The sequence below is a fragment of the Ranitomeya variabilis genome, chromosome 2, assembly GCF_051348905.1.
Source record: "Ranitomeya variabilis isolate aRanVar5 chromosome 2, aRanVar5.hap1, whole genome shotgun sequence".
In the NCBI taxonomy this organism is placed as follows: domain Eukaryota; kingdom Metazoa; phylum Chordata; class Amphibia; order Anura; family Dendrobatidae; genus Ranitomeya; species Ranitomeya variabilis.
In genome coordinates, this window is record NC_135233.1 from 240,881,593 (window position 1) to 240,903,879 (window position 22,287).

The 22,287-nt window shown below is 45.7% G+C and overlaps 1 protein-coding gene across 32 annotated transcripts in view; it reads left to right on the forward strand.

Moving 5' to 3' along the window:
- The first annotated feature begins 9,804 nt into the window (after positions 1 to 9,804).
- The window catches only part of RALGPS1 (Ral GEF with PH domain and SH3 binding motif 1), a 1,054,187-nt gene continuing 1,041,704 nt past the window's right edge, over positions 9,805 to 22,287 (forward strand). For 21 of the 32 annotated variants that reach the window (XM_077284266.1, XM_077284294.1, XM_077284272.1 and 18 more), the window contains exon 1: positions 9,810 to 9,938. The gene's annotated coding sequence lies outside the window, so the exon portion shown is untranslated. Of the gene's footprint in view, positions 9,939 to 22,287 lie in introns of all 32 variants that reach the window. The other 11 variants (XM_077284271.1, XM_077284289.1, XM_077284278.1 and 8 more) reach the window with 9 other exon arrangements.

Sequence of the window (22,287 nt, forward strand, 5' to 3'; positions counted from 1 at the left end):
GCGTGCATGGCTCCCCTATCCTCCCACCCTGCCTGCATGGCTCCCCCATCCTTCTCCCCTGCGTGCATGGCTCCCCCATCCTTCTACCCTGCATGCATGGCTCCCCTATCCTCCCACCCTGCATGTACGGCTCCTCTATCCTCCTCCCCTGCGTGCATGGCTCCCCTATACTCCCACCCTGCGTGCATAGCTCCCCTATCCTCCCACCCTGCGTGCATTACTCCTCTATCCTTCTCCCCTGCATGCATGGCTCACCTATCCTCCCACCGTGCGTGCATGGCTCCCCCATCCTCCTCCCCTGTGTGCATGGCTCCCCCATCCTCCTCCCCTGCGTGCATGGCTCCCCCATCCTCCTCCCCTGCGTGCATGGCTCCCCCATCCTTCTCCCCTGCGTGCATGGCTCCCCCATCCTTCTCCCCTGTGTGCATGGCTCCCCCATCCGTCTCCCCTGCGTGCATGGCTTCCCCATCCTTCTCCCCTGCGTGCATGGCTCCCTCATCCTTCTCCCCTGCGCACATGGATCCCCCATCCTTCTCCCCTGCGTGCATGGCTCCCCTATCCTCCCACCCTGCGTGCATGGTTCCCCCATCCTTCTCCCCTGCGTGCATGGCTCCCCCATCCTTCTCCCCTGCATGCATGGCTCCCCCATCCTTCTCCCCTGCGTACATGGCTCCCCCATCCTTCTCCCCTGTGTGCATGGCTCCCCTATCCTCCCACCCTGCGTGCATGGCTCCCCCATCCTTTTTCCCTGTCATAGTCACCTCTCACCGTGCGGCGCAGAACTTCCTGGCATCTCTGCAGCGTCTTCCTTCCTGTATGAGCGGTCACGTGGTAGCGCTCATTAAGGTGATGAATATGCGCATATTCATCACCTTAATGAGCGGTACCATGTGACTGCTGAAGACAGGACGCGCTGCCGGCGCTGAGACACAGTTGCAGCCACCGCTGGAGGAAGGTGAGTATTACGTCTTCAGGGAGGGGGGCAGGAAGGAGGGAGGGAGGAGGGGGGCGAGCACTTGACCCCGGAGTTTTATAAAAAAAAAAAAAGAAAAAGCCTAGCTCAAGTGCGCCCCCCCGCATCCAGCCGCCCTAGGCACGTGCCCTCATGTGCCAAGTGACAAATACGGCCCTGCTCATGAATATCCTAAAGCTGGGACGACTAGTGACTAAAGAGCATTGAATGTCGCTGCTACGTTGCAGCATAATGCAGGTGAATGGGGTCTCATTCTGCCCTGCAAGGAACTGCAATTAGCAAGCCGCAGAAAGTCAGAACCAGTTGGATTGTGATTTGCTCTTTGCAGGTCTTTGCAAGTTACAATGCAACTCCGTTCACTTGGATTATGGTGCAATCCAGCAGCCACATAAAATGATTTTGTGCTTGTGTGACCTGGCCAAACTGGAATTGAAACATGAGAGCTGGGGCTCTATTCAAATCCTATAAGTTCTACAGACCCCACAAATCCTGAGAATAAATCCTGCTTTAGCAGTTGATCCCGTTCACTGGTTTTCCTTAAACATCGAAAACAGCACCATGACCCAAATTAAGTGAAAGGGGGCAGCTGCAGTCCCTGCTATGTGGGCAGGAGCGTTTTTGTGCAGGGCCAACATTAAAGTGGGCGCACTGGTACAGGGTCTATGTCATTTTCAGGACTGCCTGGGTTTCTGAGGCTAATCCCCCACATCATCATAAATTGCAATATGCAATCACCTTACAATATGGGAATACTTCTTTAAGGCCTGTTTCACACGTCAGTGGCTCCGGTTCGTGTGGTGACAGTTTCCTCACGTACTGGAGACACTGACACACGTAGACACATTAAAATCAATGTGTCTCTGCACATGTCAGTGATTTTTCGTGGACCGTGTGTCCGTGTGCAAAACACGGAGACATGTCTACGTTTCTCCGGCAGCACGGTCCGCAAAGCGTCCCACACACGTGCACACAGAGAACAGTGTGGACTCTCCTCCGTGTGCACGTACCGCCGCAGGAGAAACAGCGCTACAGTAAGCGCTGTCCCCCCTGTGTGTGGTGCTGAAGCCGGCATTCATTCCTTCTCCCAAGCGGTGTTCGCTGGAGAGAAGGAATGAAAAATCAAGGTTTTTTTTTTATTGTGTTTAAAATAAAGTTAGTGGTCACCTTCCGCCTCCCAACCCCTGTGCGCCCGCCCTCTTGCATTAAAATAATCCCGGCGCTGAGAGGAAGCATCGCGGGAGCTGGGTATTTTAATGCAAGCGGGCGTGCGCACAGGGGGTGGGAGGCGGGAGGTGACCATGAACTTTATTTTAAACACAAAAAAAAATAAAAAAAACACCTTGATTTTTCATTCAAATTGGAAGAGCCAGGCAAAGCACCAGAATTGGCGCATCTAATAGTTGCGCCTTTTCTGGGGTGGCTGCGGGCTATTAGGCTGGGTGGGCCAATATTCATGGCCCCTTAGGCTGCCGTCACACTAGCAGTATTTGGTCAGTATTTTACATCAGTATTTGTAAGCCAAAACCAGAAGAGGAACAATTAGAGGAAAAGTATTATAGAAACATATGCACCACTTCTGCATTTATTACCCACTCCTGGTTTTGGCTTACAAATACTGATGTAAAATACTTACCAAATACTGCTAGTGTGACCGTAGCCGTACTAGTAAGAAATTACCAGCCCCAGCTGTCTGCTTCAGCTTGGCTAGTTGTCAAAAATGGAGGGGACTCCACGCTGCTTTTTTTTTAAAATTATTTATTTAAATATTTGAAAAAATAAACCAGCATGTGGACCGCTGTATTTTTGATAACCAGCCTTGCTAAAGCTGGCAGCTAAGGGTTGCAGCCTGCAGCTGTCATCTTTGCCTGGCTGGTTAGCATTCAAGTATTTATAGTACCGGCTAATGAATACTCCCATCAGCTGCCACCTGCTCTTGCTGTTAAAAGTTGAATACAACTCTCAACATTGTCCTTTGCTCAAGTTGACCGCTGCACAATCAGGGGACAATGATGTGAGCGGTCTACAGCACTCAGGAATCAATGCGAACTGATTCACACTGATGACACACGGATGTGGTCTATGTGTCATCCGTGTGCACTTGTGTGGGACGTTTTGCAGCCCGTGCTGATGGTAAAAACAAACAAACGGACAAGTCAGCATGTTTTGTCCACGGAAACATGGTCCATGGAAACACACTACGTGTGTAAGTGTCCCCAGCACGTGTGAAACCAGTCACCACATGTACTGGAAACACTGACGTGTGAAAGAGCCCTAAGAGAAATATAAAAAATGTATAATTTCACATCACAACCTACACATATGGGGACATCGAGGCTTCTCATATAGATCAGTGATTATTCCTTGGTCATCCCTGAGAGTCTTTTGCTCTGTGCCTCTGACTAAACTGGTTCTGTAACATTTTACAGCTTGTTTAGTTCATATTATAGTACGTTTATTATTGTATTGAGTTTCATTAAAGGGTTATTCCCAAAATAACAAGTTATCCCCAATCCTTAGGACAGGAGGTAACAATCTGATAGGTGGAAGTCTGACCACTGAGACCTCCCATAAACCCAAGACTGGAGCTCTACAGCGTTGTCTAGAGAGGAGCAAAGTTGTGCATGCTTCATCTCTGCTACATTTACTATTTATGAGACTGCCACAAACAGACGATGATACACCCTGCTTCCTCCAGCCCAGCAATAGAGAATGAATGGAGCAGAGGCAGAGCATATGCACCTATGTTGCATTCAGGATGAGGCTATGCTATTTGTTGAGTGTCCAGATCCCCAATCTCTGTATCATTAGGATTCCTAGCAGTCGCAAGTTATCCTCTAGTTCAGTGTTCCCCAACTCCAGTCCTCAAGAGCCACCAACAGGCAGGGCCGGTTTTAGACAAAGTGGGGGCCCCAAATGATAACATTGCACTGTGGCCACACGTTGAGTGTTTGGTCAGTATTTCAAATCAGCATATGTAAGCCAAAACCAGGAGGGTGAGAAATACAGAAGTGGTGACAGGTTTCTCAGGCTATGTGCACACGCTGCGGATTTTGCTGTGGATTTGCAGCAGTTTTCCATGCGTTGTACAGTACCATGTAAACGTATGGAAAACAAAATCCGCAGTACACATGCTGCGGAAAATACCACGCGGAAACGCTGTGTTGTATTTTCTGCAGCATGTCAATTCTTTGTGCGGATTCCACAGCGTTTTACACCTGCTCCATAATAGGAATCCGCAGGTGTAAAAACGCTGTTGAAAACCGCACAAAAACCACGGTAATTCCACGATAAATCCGCAGTAAATGTGCAGGTAAAATACAGGGCATTTTACCTGCAGATTTTTAGGAATCTGCGTGGAAAAATCCACAGCAGATTCCGCAACGTGTGCACATAGCCTCATTGCTGTTTCTGCATTATAAATACTGATCTAATAGTTGAATTCACCAAAACCACTTAAAAAATTGCAGTGAAAAATGCCGTTGCAATATTTGCAGCTTTTTTATTCTTTCATTGCTTTCTACAGGTGAAAACACACTGAAAGAAGTGACACGCTACAGATTTAAAAAGCGCTACAGTTCTGAAATGTAGTCAGAAAACAAACAAGCGCCTGCAGGAGATTTCGGAAATCTCCTATGTTTTGCTGGCACTTTGAAAAGCAGCTTTTCGCCATGTTCATATGCAGAATTTTTCTCTACTATGCGTGCACTGACACCCGCACCTCACCTGCGGAGATGGACATGGGGCGCATCTCTCCAGACCGCAGCATGTCAATTTATATGGCGTAGACGCGAGTCTCCACCAGAGAAATCTCACCCCTGCAATGTATAGGATGCGGTGATTCCGCGCGGTTCAATGAACACACGCGGAATCACCTGTGTTCAAAACATGGCAGCACTTTGGACACCACACATGTCCGCTGCATCCAAAGGGCTGCCATTTCCGGATCCTCTGCACATACCCTAAACAAATGGGTGCTTTGAAAGCAGAGTTTTTACTGCCAAGGGAGCAGGCTTTGGCTGCAAAAAAAAAATGCACCAAAAACGCTGATTCCTATGCACACCTGTACTATATGTGTATAGTTTACCCTTATTGTTTCACATGGGAATTCATTTATTTCTATATAATAAATACCCTGATTCAGCAGACAATATTCCTGTCTTGTGTCATCCAAACAGTAGTGACAGGAGGTCGCCCTGTCAGATTACAAGCAGTGACTGTGGTCAGAGCCTATGCTGATGGCTGCTGTATGTGACTGTGAAACCTGATCCTACAGCAAACAGCACAGAGCTCAGAACCACATGAGTAAATCACTGCACTGAGGGGGTCTCAAGGGGGGTTTGGGAGACACATTCTGGGACTGCTGCTTCACTGCTGTACACCCTCTGGGCAATTCATACAGGTTGCAGATGCAGGGGGGCCCCCTTGTAGGTGGGGGCCCCAGGCGTCTGCCTGGTCTGCCTGTGCCAAACGCCGGCCCTGCCAACAGGTCATGTTTTCAGGATTTCCTTAGTATTTCACAGGTGATGGAATTATTGCCTGTGAAGGTAATGCAATTATCACCTGAGCAATACTAAGGAAATCCTGAAAACATGACCTGTTGATGGCTTTTGAGGACCGGAGTTGGGGAACACTGCTCTAGTCTATCCTATGGATAGGGAATAAACTTTTAAAGGGATTGTCAGATGAAAACAAGTTCAGATAGGTGATAACTTACTGATCATATGGCTCCTACAGCAGGGACCCACGCCCATCACCAGAACACCTGTTACTTTTAGGGTATGTGCACACGTTGCGGATTTCCTGCGGATCCGCAGCGTTTTTTACCATGCAGAAACGCTGCAGATCCGCAAGTGATTTACAGTACAATGTAAATCAATGAGAAAAAAAACTGCTGTGCTAATGGTGTGGAAAATTCCGTGCGGAAACGCTGCGGATTAAAAGAAGTAGCATGTCACTTATTTTTTGCGGATCTGCAGTGTTTTTGTACCCATTCCATTATAGAAATCCGCAGGGGTAAAAAACGCAAGAAATCCGCACAAAATCCGAGGCAAATCCGCACAAAAAGCGCAACAAATCCGCACCTGCTTTTTCTGTCAAGAGATACAGAATCCTCACATAAAATTCCTGAGGCTAATCCGCAACATGGGCACATAGCCTTATCTCTATTGCAAATTAGATTTGTAAGTGCTCCACCACTACTCTATTCATTCTCTATGTGGCTGCTGGAAAAAGAAGAGCACAGCACTCTGCGGCCTCATAGAAAGCAGCAGTCTAAGGCCGGGGTCACACTTGTGAGTGCAATGTGAGAAACTCGCGCATCAATACCCGGCTGCATGTATTTCTGTGCAGCTGAACGCTCTGGTCCTGAGTGCCGGCAGCAGCACCGGGCATTGATGCGAGAGACTTGCAAGTGTGACTCCAGCCTAACATGCACCCTTCCACTCCATTCTACCAATTGGTGCAGGACCCAGCAGTCACACGACCACCAATCAATAAGTTATTACTAGGGATGAGCAAATAGCTTCGGATAACTCCTTATCTGAAGAGCTATAGCGCTTACCGAATAGCAGCATGGGAACCCGGATACCTGGAGCGCTCCCGATAATCAGCTGTTCGGTGCCGCAGCTGCATCTGTCGCGGCTGTTTCACTGTCATTACACATGCATGGAGAACCCAACAAACAGGCTCTCCATGCATGTGCTCTGACTGTCACACATGCAGCTGCGGACCCGAACAGCTGATTATCGGGAGCGCTCCAGGTATCCGGGTTCCTGATGCAGCTATTTGGTAAACGCTATAGCTGTTCGAATAAGGAGTTATCTGAAGGTATTCGCTCATCCCTAGTTATTACTTATTACCTCTACTGTGGATGGTTGATCACTTGTTTTAATTGGACTACTTCTTTAGGCCGGCTTCACACGTCAGTGATTCCGGTACGTGAGGTGTCAGTTTTTTCACGTACCTGAGACACTGAAACACGTAGACACATTAAAATCAATGTGTCTCTGCACATGTCAGCGTGTTTTCGCGGACCGTGTGTCCGTGTGCAAAACACGGAGACATGTCAGTGTTCGTGGGAGCGCACGGATCACACGGACCCATTAAAGTCAATGGGTCCGTGTAAAACACGTACCGCACACGGATGCTGTCCGTGTGAAGTCCGTGTGCCATGCAGGAGACAGCGCTACAGTAAGCGCTGTCCCCCCAGTGTGGTGCTGAAGCTGCCATTCATTTCTTCTCTCCAGCAGCGTTCGCTGGAGAGAAGATATGAAAAATCATTTTTTTGGTTTTTTTTGTTGTTAAAATAAACTTTCCGGCAACCTCCCCCCTCCCACCTTCCACCCCCTGTGCCCCCGGCCGCTGTTAGTAAAATACTCACCCGGTAAAATACTTGTCCTGTATGAGTGGACACGTGGTACCGCTTATTACAGTGATGAATATGCGGCTCCACCCCTATGGGAGGTGGAGCCGCATATTCATCACTGTAATAAGCGGTACCACGTGACCGCTCATACAGGAAGAAGCTGCGGCGCGGAGAGGAAGCATCGAGGGAGCCGGGTGGAGCCGGGCATTTTACTAACAGCGGCCGGGGTCACAGGAGGGGGGAGGTTGCCGGAAAGTTTATTTTAACCAAACAAAAACAATGATTTTTCATTCCCTCTCCCCAGCGAACGCTGCTGGAGAGAAGGGATGAATGGTGGCTTCAGCACCACGCTGCGGACAGCGCTTACTGTAGTGCTGTCTCCAGCACGGTCCGTGTGGTACTCAGTCAGCACACGGGCGGCACACGGCTGCCGCACGTGTGCCACACTGATGTGCCACGCGAGCTCACGGACACATGGACACGGATAACTCCGGTACCGATTTTTCCGGTACCGGAATTATCTGGACGTGTGGGACAGGCCTTAAGGTGACTTTTCATAAACAACCTTTTTCATCTATCCACAGGATGAATGATACATACAGGGATTCCCATCAATCAAAAGAAAATCCCCGGCGTGAAAGAGTAGTATGTGTAGATAGCTGTTGCTCTATTTACTTCTATGTGTCAGTGGGAGGGGTAATGAGCATGTGTGACACTGACTGCACACATAGATGATGAATAAAGCAGGAGTTGCACTATGCTCCATCTGCACATGGGACGAGTAATAATCATATTACACTGGCTCTAAGCCTCAATCCATTTTCTCTCACAAGCGTCATGTCATCCACATCTCGGGAATGGGGAGCAAGTACCGCCACAACACATATAGGGGATTAATTGCTAGCACTGTGTACAGGTGTGGAAATGACAATCTTCATGCTTTACTGCCTTGCAGGCCCGCTGGGTCAGCGCCAGTCCCTGTGTCAGCAGTTCCTGCCTGCACTTATAACATTGAGGCGCATTACTGGATGTAACTGCTGATTGTATGAACATGAGATTTGTTTAAAAAAAATGTCTTGTAGGAATGTAAACTCTAAAGCCTCGTGCAGACACCCCTTTTTAATATATGTGATCTTTCAGTATTTTTCACAAACAGAACACATTCCCATTATTATTATTATAATAGTCTATGGGTTTGTTCACAAGTGTGTTTTTTTTTGTGAATGTGTGTCTGAAAAAAATATCCTATAGACATGGCTGTTTTTTCCTGTGAGCCTTGGATCCAAATCATCCAGGTGTAGGGGTCCATGAGAAATGACAAACAATGCACAGATGCAGTCCTGGTGCTGGTTAGGACAAGCTTTCCATTTTATGGTTTGTTGTTTCGACGGAGCTGTGTAAGGGCATTTTTTTTGTGGGCTGTTGATGTTATATTGGTATTTTTGGGAACTTAAAGGGTTATTTCCCCCCCAAAATCAAGAAGTTGTCCCCTATATGTAGGATAGGGGATACATTGCTGATTGCTGAGACCACCAATAATCCAGAGAAAAATGCTCTTCATGGTCTGGAGGGGCCCATGCTCAGCCTCATTTATTGCCTATGGGACAGTGCTCTGTAGTCTTCCTTCTCCATCAGTCCTATAGACAATCAATGGGTAGCGCTTGAGTGTGCTTAGTTCCAGTCCATTCAGGCCTGTTCACTGGATCGCAGGGGGTCCCAGCAGTCAGACCCACAGCAATCTGAAAATTATCCCCTTTCTAATATATTGATTTGGGGGGAATAAAGTGGCTCAGTGGTAAGCACTGCTGCTCTGCAGTGCCGGGGTCCTGGGTTCACATCCCACCAAAACACATCTGCGGGGAGTTTGCATTTTCTCCCTGTTTTTGCGTGCCCCAATTGGAACAGTGATGATAATGTCTGTAAAGTGCTGTGGAATTAATGACGCGATATAAGTGAGTAAAATAAAAAACCCTGTAACGGGGCCGCCTACTACACTGATATTGATGGGCTGTCCTTAGTAATCAATATCAGATAGGATATATCATCCAGCAGGTGCTGTCATGAATTTGTAATTAGAAAGAAGAAAAAAACCTGAGCGATGTTCACTCTAAGATTATTTTAGAAAAATAATACAAAAATTAAAACTAATTAAGAAAAACAGCAACAAAAAAACATTTTTTTTAAGGCTGGAAATGTCCAGTCAATGAGGGGTTAATATAAGAGGAGAGGCTGAAACTCAGAACCTCACCCTGGGGGTGATATGGCTACCCACTCTTTATGCAGAAGAAACATCACTGCAGACTAAAAAAATTAATAATAATAAATCCCCATCATCCTCATGATCAACCTCAGCCTCTTCTAGAGACGAGAGCACCTGCGCACTGCTCCAGACGCTGTATCTGCATACTCCCGCCTCCCTCCCGTTCTGATTGGACGCTCGTTGGTTGCACTCTCTGAGCGCGGCTGCTGATTGGTTGCCTTGTCCGTCGCTCATTGCTGCACCTGACGCTTCCTGAAGTCTGGCTCAATGTGTCGGAACTGCCATGTTCCTGGTGGAGAAATAAATGTCGAAAGAGGCGGAGAGGCCGGAGCCGCTGACAGGTGAGTGCGCGGTCATGTGTGGCGTGTGTGAGGCGGACGGACACATAGATGTCTCCTCACATATACCTTATGTTATGCAGGCAGCCTTTATATAGCGCCCGCCTGCTGTAATTACCTCATAAATCAGCTATACAGCCCTCTCCTCATATACACGTCGTGTCTGTATACGTGTCTGATCGTTTATATCGGTTTTCTACCTGAAACCCCCAACATCTACCTCAGAAAATACATGTCTACCACATTTATAATGCATTCATACACGTCCATATAATTGTTCTCACTGAATCCCCCAACATCTACCTCAGAGATGATGTGTACACCCCAATTATAATATATAGACATTTCCACATTATTTTTCTCACTGATCCCCCAAACATTTACCTCAGAAATTATATGTACACCCTCAATTATGATATATAGACACATCTATATCATTTTTCTCCCTGAACCTCCCCAACATTTACCTCAGAAATGATAAATTTAGCCCCCCGTTCCCGTTTATGATGTATCCAAATGTTTGACGTCTTATTTTTATAACTGAGCCCCCCAATATCTATTCCCATACCCCACACGTTTGTTAACCCCTTGTTTAGATATTTTTTTTTACCAGATTCAATAATATTTACCTCGTAAATTATATGTATAACCCCAATTTTAATATATAGGCATTTTGGTATCCTTTTTCTCACTGCACCTCCCCAACATTTACCTCAGAAATGATAAATGTCAATCCCTGTGCTCTCATTTATGTGTGTATACATTGATGTCTATATCAGCACCTCTGAGTTAATAAAAACAACGATCTGTATTACTCATCCATATTAGAGCCATGTTTTTATATCAGAGTGTGAATGAGATGACTAAGCGGGGTAAATATGGAAGATATAGGAAGTGACTAACAGGGGTAAATGGATAAAAGTGAAAGATATAGGAGGTAACCAGGTGTGGTAACTGGATAAAAATGGAAGCCCCATAGAGGTGATCAGAGGGGTAAAAGATACAAAGGGAAGGTATAGGAAGTGACTAAGTAAGTAAGGTAACTATGGAATATATTGGAGGTGATTAAGTGGGGTAAATATATAAAAATGGAAGATTTAGTTATTTATTTATTTTTTTTTAACCTCTGTTTGGTCACCTCCTTTCCTGCCCCACTTTCTTTGTGTGGACACTTAGGCTACTTTCACACTAGCGTCGTGCACTGCACGTCGCTATGCGTCATTTTGTAGAAAAAACACATCATGCAAAAGTGCTTGCAGGATGCGTTTTTTCTCCATTGACTTGCATTAGCGACGCATTGCCACACGTCGCAACCGTCGTGCGACGGTTGCGTCGGACCGTCGCCACCAAAAAACATTGCTTGTAATGTTTTTTGGTGCGTCGTGTCCGCCATTTCCGACCGCGCATGCGCGGCCGGAACTCCGTCCCCTCCTCCCCGCACCTCACAGTGAGGCAGCGGATGCGTTGAAAAACGGCATCCGCTGCCCCCGTTGTGCGGCGCTTCCACAGTATGCATCAGTGGCAGTGCACGACACTAATGTGAAAGTAGCCTTAATTAACTAAAGAGATTTATTTTTTTTTTTTAAACTGGCACCACTACAGTGACCTTCTAGGGTGGAATCACATGAGCATATGGCATCCGATGCGATGACACTCGGCCCCAGCTCTGCTCCGAGTGTCATGCCACTGTGATCTGATCCTCTCGCATAAGTGAATTTCTCCATCTCCTTCACGGCCTGACTCGCCATATATCAGACTGCACTGGGATGACATCAGAGTGCAGTCTTATGTAATAGAGTGACACTGGTCCGAGTGTCATACGATGTTTTGTCGCATAGCACTCGGCCATGTTATATGGTAGTGACACCCTGGCCTAAACTGTGTGTGTGTGTGTGTGTGTATATATATATATACATACACACACACACACACACACTCACAATGTTCACCCGTTTGCAAACGTAACAAAAACACACCGTGTGAACATAGCCTTAGCCCACATAGGGTATGTGTCCACGTTCAGGAAACGCTGAGTTTTTGACGCAGCGTTGAGCAGCATGCATAAAAAACGCAGTGTCCGGATGTTACAGCATAGTGGAGGGGATTTCATGAAATCCTGTCTCCACTATGCAGTAAAAGACGCATGCGGCACACCCGAGAAAACTCACATGCGGCGCGTCTTACATTGCAGAAAAAACTCAAGGACAACGCAGGTGACCTGCCAGTGACCTCAGGTGCAGATTTGGTCAGGATTTTACCTGCATAAAATCCTGACCAAATCCTGAAGCAATCCTGAACGTGGACACATACACATACATATTTCATTAAAATACTTTTAAATAATGTGTGTGTGTTTGATTAACCATTTCGTACTATTGGATTAATAATGGATAGGTGTCATAATTGACGCCTCTCCATTATTAATCTGGCTTAATGTCACCTTACAATAGCAAGGTGACATTAACCCTTCATTACCCCATATCCCACCGCTACACGGGAGTGGGAAGAGAGTGGCCAAGTGCCAGAATAGGCGCATCTTCCAGATGTGCCTTTTCTGGGGTGGCTGGGGGCAGATGTTTTTAGCCGGGGGGGGGGGGGGGGCAATAACCATGGACCCTCTCCTGGCTATTAATATCTGCCCTCAGTCACTGGCTTTACCACTCTGGCGGAGAAAATTGCGTGGGAGCCACGCCAATTTTTTCCGCGATTTAACCCTTTATTTTACAAGCTACAGTGCCCAAATTTTGCACATAAACACTACTAACATTAGTAGTGTGGAATATGCAAAAAAAAAGGGATATGAGATTGTTTACTGTATGTAAACCATGTCTCATATCATGTCGGGTTTGTGAAGGAGAAATGAAAAGCCGACAATTGAATTGCCGGCTTTTCTATAGAACACCGCTGCGTATTTCTCGCAAGTCACACTGCTGGTCCGTGTGTAATCCGTATTTTTCTCGCCCCCATAGACTTTCATTGGCGATTTTTTTTGCGCAATACGGTAACAAACGCAGCATAGCTGCGATTTTGTACGGCCGTACAAGACCGTATAATACGGATCAGTAAAATACGGCAGATAGGAGCTGGGACATAGGGAATCATTGGGCCGTGTTTTATGCGTATTTTACGGGTGTATTTTCTGCGCTCATACGTCCGTAAAACTCGCCAGTGTGACGCCGGCCTAAAGAGTAAAAAAAAAAGCCAATCTGCATTAGAGCTTGTATACACTGAACTTTTTTTTTTTTTTTTTTTTTACAAGAGCAGCAAAAATATAAAATGTCATTCACGTGCTATGTTTTTGACCTATGGTGCATTAAAAAAAACAAAAAACAGCATGTCAATTTCTGCAGCGATTTTACTGAGTAGAAAAAAACAAAACCTCAAAAACACACACCAAAAATGCACATTTTACTGAAGGATCACCGCTTTGGTTTTGTAACAATTGCTATTTTCCTACAGAAAAAAGCAGCAAAATTGTTGCTTGTGAACAATACCCTAAGGCACCTTTCACATATCAGTTTTTTGCCATCAGTCGCAATCTGTCGAATTTTGAAAAAAAAAAACTGATCCGGAAACTGCCGCTGGATCCGTTTTTTTTCATAGACTTGTATTAGCGACGGATGGCCTCACGTTTCATCTGTCGTTTACCTAATCCGTAGAAAATTATTTGTCCGGCGGGCAGAGACAACGGACAAAGTAATGTTTTTTGTGTACGTCGAAAAAACGGACAACGACGGATCCGTCGCCGTCAGTCGTTTGCTAGAATGGAAGCCTATGGTGCTGGATCTGTCAAATGACGGAATCCGTCGACTGATTCCGTTTTTTTTTTAACTGAGCATGCTTCGATCCAATTAGCCAGATCCGCTAGTCTGATCCGTAAAAAAAAAAAATGGATCTGTTACATCAGTTTTTCACAATCTGCAATGGATCCGTCGGGCTAACGGATTGTGACTGACAGCAAAAAACTGATGTGTGAAACTGGCCTAACACATCAAGTGTGAAATAGCCTTAAAGGGTTGTCGGCCTCCTCATTGTTTTTCTGGATGGCTAGTACTTGCCTTCTCTGTACTTCTTGTAACGGCAGTGCAATGTATTACAGAATGGTCCAATATCCTGCAATTAAAGTTGAGCATATATAACACAAAGAAAAAATAAAGCCAGAACAAAATACAAAGAATGCCTTATTTCAATTATAAAAACATATTTAGATAATAAACCAGTAAGCACCGCGCAAACAACAAGAGGTGGGACACCTGGACTGAGCAAAAATACATAGTGTATATATATAACCCAACACAGTAACAAAAAGGATATTGATAATAGACACTCTATATAGTAGTATAATTAGGGGCAAAAATACCTGATATAAATAATTGGACAAAAGTTGTCCTAGAAGTATGTATAACAAAGATACTATATATCATAAGACCCCAAATGTCCAAGACAGTAATTGGCAAAACCCCATGCTTAAGAGAGTCACATATCTTACCTAAAATGGCGATAACAGTCCAGGCACCCACCAAAGATGCCTGATGAAGAGACGTATGTAGTCTCGAAAGCTTGCTATTTGTTACCATCTTTTCAGTTAGCCATTAAAAGGTATCAACCACGTTGCTACGTGTGCACTAAGGCTGTGTGCACACGTAGCAGATTTTTGGCGTTTTGTTCGCTATAAAAACGCGAAAAAAAAAATACATTATGCATCCCATCATTTAGCATGCATTCCACAATTTTTGTGCACATGATGCGTTTTTTTTCCGCGAAAAAAAAAAACCGCATCGCGGTAAAAAACGCAGCATGTTCATTAATTTTGCAGATTTTTTTCGGATTTCCCACTATGTTATTGCATTGGGAACCTCCGACAAAAATGCATGCGGATTTCTTGCAGAAAATGTCCTGTTTTGCTCAGGAAATTTCTGCAAGAAATCCTAAAAGGTATCAACTACTGAGAACTCTCAATTCTAAATATCAATTCTAAATATTATTCTATCTACTGGCTAACACAGTACAAAGATATATATCTTTCCTGTAAATATTGAAGAAGTTTCAGAGCTCACGCAAGTGCTTTGGCCCTTTCAAACAACTGATTTGCGGTTGTGGAGTTGCGGTTATTAATTTAGCCCGTTCGTTTCCAGGACAAACTTTCAAATCTGACATGTCACTTTGTGGCGATAACTGTGGAATCTTTCATCATATCCCAGTGATTTGAGATTGTTTTTCATGGCACATTATATTTTATGATCATGGTAAATTTTGATCGATAAGTTTTGCATTTATTTAATAAAAAAAATATAAATTTGACATTCCTAAAAATTAACAATTTTCAAGCTTTGAATGATGATTATCCCTTAAGGCTAAGTGCACACGTTGCAGAATTGCCGCGGAAATTTCCGTGGCAATTCCGCAACTCCTGCCTCGGGTATATCGCATGCGGAATTGGCATGCGTTTTCCCGTTAAACACTAGCGTTTTGCAAGCGTTCTTAGCTTGCAGAATGCTAGCATTTCCCAAGCGATCTGTAGTATCGTTTGGAAAACTAATTGACAGGTTGGTCACACTTGTCAAACATAGTGCTTGACAAGTGTGACCAACTTTTTACTATTGATGCTGCCTATGCAGCATGAATAGTAAAAAGATAAAACGTTAAAAATAATTAAAAAAATAAAAAATCATGATATTCTCACCCTCCGGCGTCCCCGGCAGTCTTCCCGCTTCTCGCGATGCTCCATTCCCAATAATGCATTGCAGCAATGACCTCAGATGACGTACGGTCTCGCGAGACCGCTACGTCATCACAGGTCATTTTCGCAATGCATTATTGGGAACGGAGCATCGCGAGGAGCGGGAAGACTGCTGGAGACACCGGAAGGTGAGAATATCATGTGTTTTTTTTTATTTTAATTCTTTTTTTTTTTTTTTTTTTAACAATTATATGGTTCCCAAGGGCCACCCTGGGTACCAACCGCACATGATCCGCTTACTTCCCGCATGGTGGGCATAGCCACATGCGGAAAGTAAGCGGATCAATGCATTCCTATGTGTACGGAATCGCTGCGATTCGGCACAAGGAATGAACATGCTGCGTTTTTTTCCGGAATGCGATTCCACCGCGGAAAAAAATGCAACATGTGCACAAAAATTGCGGATTGCATTCTAATAATAGGATGCTTAACGTATGCATTTTTTTTGCATTTTTATAGCGAAAAACCATGAAAAAACCTGAACGTGTGCACACAGCCTTAATCCGAAGAGTCATACCACACAAAATAGTTAAATGACATTTCCCTCATGTCTGTCTTAAATCAGCACCATCTGTATAATGTTCTATTATTTTGTTGGGATGCTAGAAGCTTTAAAATTGTAGCAGTATTTTTTTTTCATTTTTTTTCAAGGTAATGTACAAAACGTATTTTTTTAGGGTCCTGTACAGTTTTGAAGTGACTTCGGGGACTTAGATATTGGAAAGCCCCCCAAAAAGCTGCTATTTTAAATAAAGCCCCTCCCAACATATTCAAAACTGCTGTCAGGTAGTTAATTAACCCTGAAGGTGCTTTTTTTCCCTCCAAATTAATGCAAAGTGGCATGACAGGAAAGAAAAAGCTTATCTACTATATAATTGTCTAAGGGTCACTTCCGTCTTTCTGTCTGTCTGTCTGTCACAGATATTAATTGGTCGCGGCCTCTGTCTGTCATGGAAATCCAAGTCGCTGATTGGTCGCGGCAAAACAGCCACGACCAATCAGCGACGGGCACAGTCCAGCGGCAAAATGGCCGCTCCTTCCTCCCCGCAGTCAGTGCCCGCTCCATAATCCCCTCCAGTCAGCACTCACACACGGTTAATGGCAGCGCTAACGGACCGCGTTATGCAGCGATGTAACATACTGTGTGGCCTGTGCAATATACTACGTGGGCTGTGCTATATACTACGTGGGCTGTGCAATATACTGTGGGCTGTGCAATGTACTGCGTGGGCTGTGTAATGTACTTCGTGGGCTGTGCAATGTACTACGTGGGCTGTGCAATGTACTACGTGGGCTGTGCAATGTACTACGTGGGCTGTGCAATATAGTGCGTGGGCTGTGCAATATAGTGCGTGGCCCGTGTTCTACACTGCGTGGCCCGTGTTCTACACTGCGTGGCCCGTGTTCTACACTGCGTGGCCCGTGTTCTACACTGCGTGGCCCGTGTTCTACACTGCGTGGCCCGTGTTCTACACTGCGTGGCCCGTGTTCTACACTGCGTGGCCCGTGTTCTACACTGCGTGGCCCGTGTTCTACACTGCGTGGCCCGTGTTCTACACTGCGTGGCCCGTGTTCTACACTGCGTGGCCCGTGTTCTACACTGCGTGGCCCGTGTTCTACACTGCGTGGCCCGTGTTCTACACTGCGTGGCCCGTGTTCTACACTGCGTGGCCCGTGTTCTACACTGCGTGGCCCGGCTGTTATACACTGCGTGGCCCGGCTGTTATACACTGCGTGGCCCGGCTGTTATACACTCAGTGGGCTGCGCTATTTACTACGTGGGCTGTTATATACTACGTGGCTGTGCTATATACTACGTGGCCGGCCGCGAACAATCAGCGACACGCGCAGTCCGTTCGCTAATTGGTCGCGGCCGGCCGAATCCTGTGTATTCAATGTATTATTCTAAAATCTTCATAAATAAACTACATACATATTCTAGAATACCCGATGCGTTAGAATCGGGCTACCATCTAGTTTTTGCTATATGTTGCTAATTTCAGAACAGGTCAATATAGCTGGCAGACTCGTCATTATTTAATCATAAATTGCAATGACAACCAACAGGACCACACAGTCATGATTTGAGGGCGCCAATGGGGTAAAGAGGGAGCACCCATGCTCTGTTAACCATCTAGATGCCATAGTCACTATTGATAGCATCCTCCAAGGGGTTAAATGTCCATGTTCAGTGCCACCTCCCATTGTGACTGATGCAGCAGGGTGTCAGAGTAGTGTACTGCTGACAGCTGCTGCATATTGACCATTGGGGGAATGCTATTCACTTATTTCTCAGGTTAGTTTTAAGTCCTATTGGTGGTCACTAAGGGGTTAAAAAGATGTGTAATCCCTTTAAGGGTAGAGAGGTCATTGTAGTCTTGGTCCATCTGCAATGTTTTCTTGCTTTTAAAAGTAGACCTTATACAACCGAATTTGGCCAGAACAGGTGTGGTTTGGCTGGATCATGATATTGTTTGGTGCTTTTCGGGGATGAGTCTTTACTGTAATTACTACTTTCATTTGGTTGATCATCTTGCTTTTTATGTTATGATATAAACATTGCTGACTTATGATGATACTTTCATTTGCAGTCTGACATTGGGACTAGGAGAGCTAATGTCAGTTTAAAATACCGTATATACTAGAGTATAAGCCGACCCGAGTATAAGCCGACCCCCCTAATTTTGCCACAAAAAACTGGGAAAACTTAATGACTCGAGTATAATCCTGGGATGGAAAATGCAGCAGCTACCGGTAAATTTCAAAAATAAAAATAGGTACCAATAAAAGTAAAAGTAATTGAGATATCAGGTCGCGTTTTTGAATATCCATATTGAATCAGGAGCCCCATATAATGCTCCATACAGTTTTGATGAAGATGCTCCATATTAAAATATGCCCCATATAATGCTGCACAAAGGTTAATAATGGCCCCATATTTGCCCCATACAGTACTGCATAAAGGTTAATAAGGGCCCCATAAGATGCTCAATAGACACATTTGCCCAATATAATGCTGCACAAATGTTGATTATGGCCCCATAAGATGCTCCATATAGATATTTGCCCCATATAATGCTGCAGAAACGTTGATTATGGCCCCATAAGATGCTCCATAAAGATATTTGCCCCATATAATGCTGCAGAAACGTTGATTATGGCCCTATAAGATGCTCCATAGAAATATTTCCCCCATATAATGCTGCACAAACGTTGAATATGGTCCCATAAGATGCTCCGTAAAGATATTTGCCCCATATGCTGTTGCTGTGATAAAAAAAAAAAGAGATGAGATACTTAACTCTCGTCGCTCAGGCCCCCCTGCACTTGCAATACTCACCTGCCCTTGTTCCGGTGCCGCTGTGTCTTCCACATCCTCTGAGCGTCGCTGCAGAGGACGCGGAAGACGGAGCAGCGCCCGGAACGAGGAAAGGTGAATATCGTACAGTGCTCCCCCTCCCCATTATACTCACTTGCTCCTGGCACGGTCCCTGCATCTCCGGGCGCTGACAGCTTCCTCCAGCATTGAGCGGTCACCGTTACCGCTCATTGCAGTAATGAATATGCGGCTCCACCCCTATGGGAGTGAAGTCTGGTCCATATTCATTACTGTAAAGGGCGGTACCATGTGACCGCTCAACGCTGGAAGAAGCTGTCAGAGACCGGAGATGCAGGGACCTCGCCAGGAGCAGGTGAGTATGTCACAGCCGCCGCTTTTAGTGCTCGGAGATTTAGTTTTCATCGCCGCAGCTGAATGATTTACATCTGTTAGCCAGCATAAGTACATGTGGGGGTTGCCTGGTTGCTAGGGAATCCCCACAAATATAGCTGGCTAAGAGATGTAAATCATTCAGCTGAGGTGATGAAAACGAAATCTCCGAGCACTAAAAAATACTCGGAGGTCACCTGAGCGTGCTCGGGAAATCTCGAGCAACGAGTATATTTACTCATCACTAGTTGGAACCTTCCCCAAGGTTATCACAACAATCACAGGAGTCACCTCTATAATATCCAGCGACCCTCTTGTGGTTAGGCAATATAATGACTCTAGAGCAGGGGTGGGCAATTAATTTTCCCGAGGGGCCACATGAGACCCTGACTGATGTGGAGGGCCGAACCAATAGGCTGAAATTAATTCTACTCAATATTGACAATTATATTATTAATTGTATCACTTAATACTGAGCAGAATTAAGTATGCTGAAATCCCCTTATTTATCGTTTGAACCCAAGTACAGCCCCTTTTGTATATTGGATAAGCCCCCCACATCCCCTTATTTACTGCAAGAGCCCCCACACAGCCTCCCTATATACAGTAAGAGCCTCCCCCATATGCGGCGTGAGCCTCCCGCAGCCTCCTCCATATGCGGCATGATCCTCCCGCAGCCTCCGCCATATGCGGCGTGAGCCTCCCGCAGCCTCCGCCATATGCGGCGTTAGCCTCCTGCAGCCTCCCCCATATGCGGCGTGAGCCTCCCGCAGCCTCCGCCATATGCGGCGTGAGCCTCCCGCAGCCTCCGCTATATGCGGCGTGAGCCTCCCGCAGCCTCCGCCATATGCGGCGTGAGCCTCCCGCAGCCTCCGCCATATGCGGCGTGAGCCTCCCGCAGCCTCCGCCATATGCGGCGTGAGCCTCCCGCAGCCTCCTCCATATGCGGCGTGAGCCTCCCGCAGCCTCCTCCATATGCGGCGTGAGCCTCCCGCAGCCTCCGCCATATGCTGCGTGAGCCTCCCGCAGCCTCCGCCATATGCGGCGTGAGCCTCCCCCATATGCGGCGGGAGCCCCACGCAGCCTCCCCCTTATTCGGCAGGAGCCCCACGCAGCCTCCCCCATATACACTGTGTTCCAAATTATTATGCAAATAATATTTCCTCATATTTTCTCTAAATTACCTATCTGAATTGCAGTCATTGTTATTTTCCAGTCATCTACTATTCTAGTATAATTGCAATGTTTTGGAAAAAACTGCCTATGAAAACAGTATCTTTTTTTAAAAAAATAAACACTCAAAATGCATGTTCCAAATTATTATGCACAGCAGAGTTTTCAACCTTTTTTTTTTATTTTGAACAAAAAAAATGGTCAATTGTGAAGTTATTAGCATTATCAGCTTATTACAAAATGAAATCAAACAGTTTTCAAGTGAAAACTTTATTCTAGGTGATGTTACATTTGCACATAGAACCCCTTGTTCGAAAGAAGCTTCTGAACTCTCTCGTCCATTGAATTTGTCAGTTTTTGGATGGTTTCTGCTTCAATTGTTTTGCATGTGGACAGAATTCCCTCCCAGAGCTGTTGCTAAGATGTAAACTGCCTCCCGCCATCATAGACACTCCTTTTGATGATGCTCCAGAGGTTCTCAATGGGGTTGAGGTCAGGGGAAGATGGTGGCCACACCATAAGTTTGTCCTCTTTTATGCCCATAGCAGCCAGAGATGCAGATGTGTTTTTTGCAGCATGAGACGGTGCATTATCATGCATGAAAATGATCTTGCTGTGGAAAGCACGGTTCTTCCTCTTGAACCATGGCAGGAAGTGTTGTTTTAGAAACTCCACATAGATTATGGAGTTCATCTTTACCCCTTCAGGGACCATAAAGGGGCCGACAATCTCTCTCCCCATGATTCCAGCCCAAAACATTACTCCACCTCCTCCTTGTTGGCGCCTTAGCCGTGTTTTCATGGGGTGTCCATTCTCCACTTCATCCATCTGGACCATCGAGCGTTGCACGGCACTCATCGGTGAACAAAACAGTTTGGAAGCCAGTCTTCATGTATCATTTGGCCCACTGGAGCCGTTTCTGCTTGTTGCAGTGGATAGAGGTGGTCGACAGGATGGCTTACGCACAGCTGCAAACCCTCTGAAGGACCCTGCATCTTGTTGTTCTGGGGACTTTGGAGGCACCAGCAGCTTCAAAAACTTGTCTGCTGCTATGACAAGGCATTTTTGCAGCTGCTCTTTTAACCATACGCAATTGCCTGTTGGAAAGAGTCCTCAATTTTTCCTTATCAGCACGCACACGTGTGTGCTGGGAATCAGCTACATACTTCTTGATTGTGCGATGATCACGATGAAGTGTCTTGGCAATGTTGATTGTAGTCATGCCTTGACCTAAATACTCCACAATTTGTTGCTTCTCAGCAGCCGACACATCCTTTTTCTTTGCCATTTTGGCAAAAAATGTAGGCTGCTTAATAATGTGGAACAGCCTTCTTAAGTAGTCTTGCCTTTATTTGGACACACCTGCCAAACTAATTTGCACAGGTATCTGCAATTGCTTTCAGTGATATAAAGAGCCCTGACACACATCACCATCAATGAGTTTAAATGACAAACAAAAAAATTCTAACCTTATCACTCCTAAACTCTATGTGCATAATAATTTGGAACACAGTGTATACTACATGAGGCCCCCATAGCCTCCCTGTGTGCAGCATGATGCCCCCATAGCCTCTCCCCCATGCCCACCCAAACATCCCATACACATGGAAAAAAAAAAACATCACATACTCACCTCGGTTCTGTTCCCAGATGCTCTTCTTTTGTTTCCGTATCCAGTGCACTGACTCTCCGCAGTACACACGCTATTTCACATGCTGATTGGTGGAGGA